Genomic DNA, 9,439 nt, shown 5'->3' on the forward strand with positions numbered 1-9,439 from the left:
ACACCTCCTCGCTGATTACACACTAAAGAGCCTACAAACGTATAATTTTTATTTTTATTCTGGAGAGAGGCCATCTTCGCTAGCCAATGTCTTGGAATGTTGACCCTGTCTACACCTTGTGCTGATCAAGCAGATCTTTCTGTGCTTCGGGTCTGTGAATTTCATGGCAAGCCACCGCATCCAATTAAAATTAAGTTGTTCTAATTTAAACAATATTCCTAGATAATCGAGACAAGGGAATACATAATTTGAATGGACTCGTACATAAGATAATACTCCTGTAATGGCTTCTCTCTGGTAAAGAAAGAAATACTTTTGATGTTAAATTTACAAAGTATGCTTTTGAAGTCAATTGCCTCAATCATTTTCTGCCGACGTATAATGCACGGCTGTCACACGGTCTTGGTTAGTTGGCATTACATACTAAGGTAGGCAACTCGTGAAATTCAATAGACTTCTCCAGGACAAAGCACTAAAATATCTGCTCGATCCGTCAAGGTGTAGATAGGGTTACCATATCGGGACTTTGACAAGCGAAGATGGGATAGAGGCGTGTGAGGGTAGAAAAGGACCAGAGAAAAATAAAAACTAATCAAGCCTAATTATATAAGTACAAGTCTTAATAACATATATGAGGGCATATTTAGTTCCATGATTGGCAATAAAAGTTGTGGTGCCTCCGTGCCAGTATTGCTTTTTTCCTATGATTCTATCCATGTATATTTTATTATTCATGAATGCAAATTGTACTTGGCAGTTTGCAAGTGCTACTTTCCTTCTGCATTATTGTCAATGGCTGCTTGCAAGTGCTACATTCATACTTCTAGTCATGAATTTTCTATTCTTCATTGATGCAAGCTGTAAACGGCTGCTTACAAATGCTTAGATCTACTTTCCTTCTGCCTCATTGTATCTTGCAATTTGCCAGCTACTGAATTGATTCTGTGGTTTTTTCTATGGCAAATGCTTTTCAGTTATTACAAGTTTTACTATTCTAGTAAAAACTTGCTATATCACAAGTTACACACATTGCACCTTTAATGTAGAATCAAGCACGTTGCAAGTTAGTATCACGGAAGTTAGCATAATGCCTCATTATGACAACAGATGGTGCTGTGACACGTCAATTTCTTAAAATACGACTACTCCCCTGATCCTAGCAACAATAGGTTATATCGCTTTACGGCATGTTTGGGGCATCGTATTTAAAATTTCATTCGAATTATATTACCGCATTACAGTCAGCTGATTTCTCAGAGTATTAACATTCGGAAGAGATGTGGCATGCAAAAAGCACAAAACAAATTAAATGTATCAAATTATATACAATTAGATGTATTTACACGGCGTTATATTTCCGCTGACCCTTCCCACTCCATTTTTATTTGGACATTTTGTGGGTTGAATTTACCACTGCCGCGCTGTGGCAAAATAGGGTAGCCGCTTACAAAGCAAGGTTTAAGGTCCTAATTTGTTTATATATTCTCATTCACAATGTTGTCAATTTAGAGCATGTTTATTATTTTAGAGTACAGTGCAAATTCTGCTTTTGTATCAGTAAAGACCTCATAGGGTTTGAGCAAATTGCAGATAATTTCACCTAAAGACCATACTTTCTCTTTCTTTTTTATTCAAAAGAGAGAGAGAGAGAGAGAGAGAGAGTAAATTACAGAAATGAGGACTGTTTAATCTCTCATCCCTATGATATTATCTTTTAATGTTTATATGGCATATATATATATATATATATATATATATATATATATATATATATATATATATATATATATATATATATATATATATATATATGGGGGGGTGGGGGGAGGGGATGTACAAATGATATACCACTAGATGTATGAATGTTTCATTTAAAGGAAACGAGGCTAAGGCACATCTGCAACCTATTCCTGTCCGAAAACACTCTCACCTACCCAGGATACATGTATACAATAATAATGAATCAAGCCTTGAAAAAGACAGTGACCAGTAAACTCCTACATTGTATATAATTATCGAGTAAGATCAGAAGAGCTTTTTCCCCATGTTAGTAATTATCACCAAATGAAAGACCCCATGACTATCCTAAAACAGCAAAACACTGTCCCAAAAACACTCTTCTATACATGTAGGCTATTAAATAAAATCAAACCAAATAAAAGGACAGTGATCAGTGACCCTGTATAATTATCGAATAAGATAAGTAGAGTTTTTTTTTCTTGTTGATACTTACTGAAGGAAAGACACAAAAAATATCCCAAAACATGCTCATCCACCATGAAATAGGCTGTTTTGGTGCATTCTCTCTCTCTCTCTCTCTCTCTCTCTCTCTGAGAACAGATAATTCCCTCAACTACTTTTATATTGCAAAGCTCAGCACACTTAATAAGTCGGATTCATGCGTCACTACATTCATATTACAAAAAAAAAGAGCAGCTAAATAATTAGAACCTAAGGGTTCTATATTTATATTTTTAAAATTCTTGAACCAAATTATTAATTTTAATTGGTTGGATAATGGTAAGAATTACAATCAATAAAAGTTAAATCCCCTGTAAGATTATGTCCTTTGTCTCTGATTATTTCCACTTTTAGAGGCAAAGTTTTAATGGATGCCAGCCAGTTTTAAAGATTTAAAAAAAAAAGTACATTCAAAGGTTGAGACTCTGTACATTAACAATTAAAATTACGTATTGGAGAAACAATCGTACACTAAATCTAATAATTCTAATCGCCAGTAAACATTTTTATCGTGTGATACGAACATGATTTTCCACAATTTGGTTATTTCATCTTTTGCGACAAAATAAAGATTGTGACAAGAATAAGAAAACCTTTAGGAATGCTTAATATTTTAATGTAATTTTGCCTATAATTTTTTATCTGCCATTGATGTTGTTCTGAAATATATTATTTTTGCCAGGAGCTTATGTACAATAGCATGACAGGTAAAGATAGACGTCAGTGAGGTGCGTCAAAATGGGTGACGTACAATACGATCCTTACAACCAGGGGTCGTCAGACGAAAGCTCGTTAAGAAGAGTACGAGGGAATATATCATTGTCATTTCTGATCCTTACTTTGCTAAAATAAATGTTTCCAAAGTAATGAGATACATCACTAAGAAGTAGGTTTCTTGCACGGTGAAAGTAATTAAGTGCGTCAAAACTGGGGTTGATGGACCACCCAAATGTAATGTATGCGTTTTTGTTTTTGTTGTTGTTGTTGTGGGGTTTAACGCCATTTTCCAGCACACGATAGGCTATACATGGCGGCCAGTATTAATGGTGGAGGAAGAACCCTGGAAAACCCCGGAAAGAACCACCTACCCACGAGAAGTTACTGGCAAGCTTTCGCACTTACCGACATTGGCCGAATCCAAGACTCGAACCCACGCAGACAGAGGTGAGATGGCAGTGATCCGTAACGTTTTTGTTTTTGTAGCGTGCTATAAATCACTTGGATCTTCGAGAAAGCGCATGGTTTTAGAGAACTATTAAAATTTCGTTGCTAACGTAGACCTTAAAAAGGGACAGAAAGAGTCACTGTTTATCGATGTAAAATGAATGCCGTAAAGTTCCATGGGGAGTATTAATTATTTCTGGTAAAGTTAAAATTTAAAAATTTATAGCGCCGTTTGTTGTCATCATGACACGCTAATCGCAAGTACGCCATTATGACAACAGATGGCGACACGAGTTGGACAACAAAGACGATACTGATAATGGTTGCAAGGCCAAATCTGTGTGAAAACAGCAGTTGGAATAATGTAATTGTAATATGGCAAGTTTATAAACCGAATCAGTTCAGACCGCTCCGGTGGCCTACTGGTTAGAGCGTCCGCCTCGGATGCGGTAGGTCGCGGGTTGGAGCCCCGGCCGAGTCATACCAAAGACTTACAAAAATGGTACTAACAGCTGCCTCGCTTGGCGCTCAGCATTAGGAGGTTAGTGTTAGGACTGGTCGGCCTGGTGTCAGGATAATGTGACTGGGTGGGACATCATGCTACATGTCTGCGGCATGATGCTCCAGTGCTAGACATCACTATAAACTGTCACACTGCAGACATCGTAGCGATATAACTGAAAAAGTTTTAAAGCTACGTTAAAAATCCAAATCACACACACACACACACACACAGAATCAATTCAGTACATTAATTGGCAAATTGCAAGATACAGTGAGGTCTAAGGACATTAGATCTAAGCACTTGCAAGCAACCATTGACAATAATGCAGACGAAAAGTAGCACTTGCAAACTGCCACGTACAATTTGCATCAACGAAGAATACAATATACATGGAAAGAATTATGACAGTAGTACTTGCATGCAGCCTTTACAATCAAAGTAAAAAAATCACCTGTTTGACTTTTCTGTAAGTGGCAGATGGTAAACACTTCATGAAATCATTGCCCTAATTATGTAAATTTTACACTTCAAAATGTAAATTAGGCGTGTTCACAATATCTCCACCATTCAATTGTTTTCAGTCCTGAGTTCAGTGAATATTCAACTAGGAACTGAAGTTCATATTCTTCAGGTATCAGGAAGTCTTGAAGCTTGAAAATGAACTACACACTATGCATGAACAGTTAGCGCTTTTGTACAGCAATTCATGCATAGTGTAATACACCATCCATGAACAGTTTCCACTTTTCTAGGACAAATCATGCATTGTGTAATCGACTACACACTACGCATGAACAGTCTTCGCTTTTCTACGGCAATGCATGCATAGTGTAACCGACTACACGCTACGCATGAACAGTCTTTGATTTTCTAATGTAATTGATTTAGAGTGCAATGGACTTACTACTACTAACATACTACATACACATTACGCATGAACAGTCTTTGTTTTTCTACGGCTAATTATTAATAGTGTACTCGGCTAGACATTACGCATGAACAGTCTCTGCTTTCATACGGCAATTCATATATAGTGTAATCGACTACACACTACTCATGAACAATCCCCGCTTTTCTACGACAATTCATGCATATTGTAATTGGCTACACTCCATCCATGAACAGTCTCCACATTCCAACAGCAATTCATACATAGTGTAATCGACTACACACTACTCATGAACAATCTCTGCTTTTCTTCGGCAATTCACTCCATCGTGTAATCGACTACACACCATGCATGAACAGTCTCCGCTTTTCTACGGCAATTCATGCATAGTGTAATTGACTACACACTGCGTATGAAGAGTGCCCTTTTCTACGGCAATTCATGCATAGTGTAATCGACTAGACACTGCGTATGAAGAGTGCCCTTTTCTACGGAAATTCATGCATTGTGTAATCGATTACACACCATGCACGAACAGTCTCCACTTTTCCACGGCAATTCGTGCATAGTGGAATCGACTATAATCCATCCATGAACAGTCTCCGCTTTTCTAGGGCAAATCATGCATTGTGTAATCGACTACACACTATGCAAGAACATAATCCGCTTTTATACGGCAATTCATGCATTGTGTAATCGACTACACACCATGCATGAACAGTCTCTGCTTTTCTACGACAAATCATGCATAGTGTGTGCTCAATTTTTAAGCTTCGTGTCTCATGAATCATGTAAAGTGTGAAGTTCAGTTCTTAAAATTAGTTATAACAATAATAACGAATCTCAAAAGCGAAAATAAAATAAGTATATGTTTAACCGTTATTTACAATTATTGTTGAAGCACACATGAATATTTAAGTGGTTTCTTTCTGAGGTCATGAAATATTAACATTCAGTTTTTCTGCGTCATACGATGTAATTTTAAGTAATCTAAAATGAATGTTACAAAAGACTGTAAAAAATTCATTCCTGCAATGTCAGATCTTTCGGTTTGTGTTATCATAATCGCAACATCTGATCAAAGGCAGGGGTCTCAAGCACACGGTCCACGGGCCGCATGTGGCCCGCCAAGCCGTATCCTGTGGCCCACAAAATGATTAGCGTCACAAGGTGTCATGAGAGATAACAAAGGTGATGCGGCCCTTTGGCTACAGAAAATGCACTCATGCGGCCCTCTGGATTGTTTGACTATGAGACCCCTGATCTAAGGTGACATCACGTATTTACTCTAACGGCATCATTATAAAATCAAAATAGTCGCACATAAAAAACAATAGGATTTAATAATTATTTATAATTTTCTTTGTGTAATTTTCATTTTGGTTTTGCAATGAATTTTATCAAAGCATACCTTTTAATTTTCTAAAGAAGAATTGTGTTTGTTTGATCATTTGTAAATTCAGTTTGTTTTTCCATTATTCGTGATATAATCCATAACTGTCTAAAAATTTAGCTTGGCATTATCAGAAACGTTTCATGGGTTAATGTTAAATTATTAAAATTTCCTTTTATATTCTCTATAGCTGATATAACATCAGTTGGGCACGCTTTATTGTATTGTCAAACATTCACTTTTGTTTCATACATGGCAACAATTCCTATATAAATTCTTAAAAGAAACTTTTTAATTTGCCAAATGTGCGTTTTAATAAGACCCCTCGTTCAATAGACAACGTCAACAAATGTACTCATTATCAATGCTTAATTTTACATAAATATTTGGTTGCCGCACGAGCTAATTTCAAAATCGAATTGTCCGCCATACGTTTACTAGTTTTCTCAAAAAGTGGATTAACATTACAGCCAAGGGGTGGGTGGGGTGGAGGGGGAGACATGTAGTGGTCAGCTATTAAGTTTCACGGATGTAGGCCAAACCATGTTTAGAAGAGAAATTCTTGCTCGTATGTGCGGGCGCCCATGATTACAGTGACACACTAATTCATACCAATAAATGATGTACAACTTGTTTAAGAAATGGGCATCTATACTGAATCATAGAAAAGTAAAAAACTTTGTCTTTGAGTTACAATGACAGATCACTACAGACCATCATGGGAATGGTTTCCAAACTTCGAATAATTGAAATATACCAGTCTTACGGTAAATTGAATAGTCCTATGGTAAATACTTGCCACTTTGGTTAGCAGACAAATATTGGTATTGTGTCCTGTTCTGTTTGGGACATAATAGGCTGGAGACGATAACCGATAACCATTATAATTGTAGATCTTTTATCTCGGAATCTCTTTGTGACATTGAATACATGTAATGTACACAGTGAGAGGTTCATGCTGTTTGTAACCATTGATCCTTACAAAGAAAGGACAGTTTCTCCACTAATAGTTAAATACAGCTGAAATTAAAGTACATGCTAATTACTTTATTAAGTGTTCTTGGCTACGAGGCTATCCGATAACTTGGGTCAGGTTAGATTGTATCCAACCTGAAACGTTCATTGCATAACAGAACGCTCAGATAAGGTGTTTGGATTAATTTTCTACATGTTTGCATAGATATACGTCCAATATTGAATATGTTCAAGTTGCCAGTCTTGCAGACAAATGTCGTTGTTGTTGTTGTTGTTGTGGGGTTTAACGCCATTTTTCAGCACACGATAGGCTATACATGGCGGCCAGTATTAATGGTGGAGGAAGAACCCGGGAAAACCCCGGAAAGAACCACCGACCCTCGAGAAGCTACTGGCAAGCTTTCTCATATACCCACATTGGCTGAATCTTAGACTCGAACCGCCGCAGACAGAGGTGAGATGGCAGTGATCCGTAACGAAGAGCGCTTTAGACCACCAGACAAATGTCAACCCACCTCAGCAAAGAATTCCAAACCACTAATTATCACAGCATCGTAGCATAACCAGCACATTAGGACTTTATTACTGGTATTTATTTCCACAATTGGCCTGAACATAACTATAAATGATTTAGTGTATGATTTATATTTTTAACGTAGCTTTAACAATTTTCCAGTCATATCGCTAAGATATCTGCAGTGTGGCAGTTTAAAGTGATGTCTATCACTGGGGCATCATGCCGCAGACATGTAGCATGATGACCCACCCAGTCACATTATGCTGACACCAGGCCGACCAGTCCTAACACTAACCTCTTAAAGCTGAGCGCCTAGCGAGGCACCTGTTAGTACCATTTTTAGAAGTCTTTGATATGACTCGGCCGGGGTTCGAACCCACGACCTCCCGCATCCGGGGCGGACGCTCTAACCACTAGGCCACCGGAACGGTCCATAAATATAGAACTGTTGTAAACGTTTAAAAGCGTTCATAAAAGGCGCTTTTGAATTTCGGAACTAATCTCAAAAGCTGATGACACCATTGTGAATATAAATAGTATCATGTTTAAATCGGGGTGCTGTGGAGCGGCACTTGCCCCTCCCCCTTGTCCCTATGTGCGGGCGTCCATTGGACAGATCCATACCCTCTCAGTACGGATACTACACGAGAACAATCTGCAGTTATGCAATTTTGCAAAATGGCTGACACATACAAAGAAGAACTTTACAGGATTTGCAAACTAGTTATATTATGTCATTCCATATCATTTCCAAAAGGTTTTATTATATATGGACTGTTTTGGTAATGTTGTTGTTTTGGGTTTAATGCTATTTCTCAATTACCACCGACCCACGTTAAGCTACTGGCAACTTTCTCGCATACCCACATTGGCCGAGCCCGAGATTGGGAACCTTGCGGACATAGGTGAGATGGCAGTGAGAGATAAAGCTAGATCTTTAGACCACTCGGTCAGCCGGGGTTCCTGTTTTGATAACGAAATACACGTTAAAATTATTCAGAGTGATCCAATGCAAGGGCTTCAATAGGAATATATTTTGAAGACAGGAGAGTAAAGTCAGTTAGGCAGTCTGTATTGAAATTAGTACTAGACGTGTATCGTCTTTCGCACTTTCACAACATTTGTGTCGTAATTCGTATTTGTATTGCGACTTTAGTGGCCATGCACAGGCCGTATTTCAGGGGTCACCGCACGCCATCTACAATGCCGTCTGGAGTGGTTATTTTAAATTTGCAAAACTCGGTTCACAATCGAAATTACGTTATTTATAACTGAGTTACCGCAGCTTCGTCCACCGTCTGGGCTTGGGTTTAGGTTGATATATTCGAAGCTGCCGTAGATCATTTTATCACTTTTTCTCATGAGCATACTGAGCTAAAGAAAGAGATCTACTTTGTCAGCAATAATTGGTGTCAGTTGAAGTTTAAAAGTCTACATTTTTATAACAAATATACGTATACAATAATCTTATTTTTGGTGATGTTGAAGGTGTATGGGGATAAAGTTGTTTATCGATGCCTTTGTAATCTTTTTTGCTACTGAATGGTAGTTTACACGTAATCACTTAGTGGAACCTGGGGCATGTGACCACTGTTGCCATTTATTTTGGATCTGGAATAGCTCTGTCTGCAATATGTTGTCTTTTTGTCAGTCTGTAGCAATCAGAATTGATGTGTCCTTTCATTTTGCAGTAAGTGCACGTATGAAGAGATTACGATTATTGTGTCAATCTTATTATCAGTTTGAGTATCCCAG

General features: G+C 37.8%; 1 protein-coding gene across 3 annotated transcripts in view; it reads left to right on the top strand.

Moving 5' to 3' along the window:
- The window catches only part of LOC149794287 (ammonium transporter Rh type A-like), a 110,948-nt gene that overhangs the window by 40,885 nt on the left and 60,624 nt on the right, over positions 1–9,439 (top strand). The gene's annotated exons all lie outside the window — the stretch shown is intronic.

Source organism: Sinohyriopsis cumingii, chromosome 8 (assembly GCF_028554795.1).
Source record: "Sinohyriopsis cumingii isolate HCF-2022 chromosome 8, ASM2855479v2, whole genome shotgun sequence".
In the NCBI taxonomy this organism is placed as follows: domain Eukaryota; kingdom Metazoa; phylum Mollusca; class Bivalvia; order Unionida; family Unionidae; genus Sinohyriopsis; species Sinohyriopsis cumingii.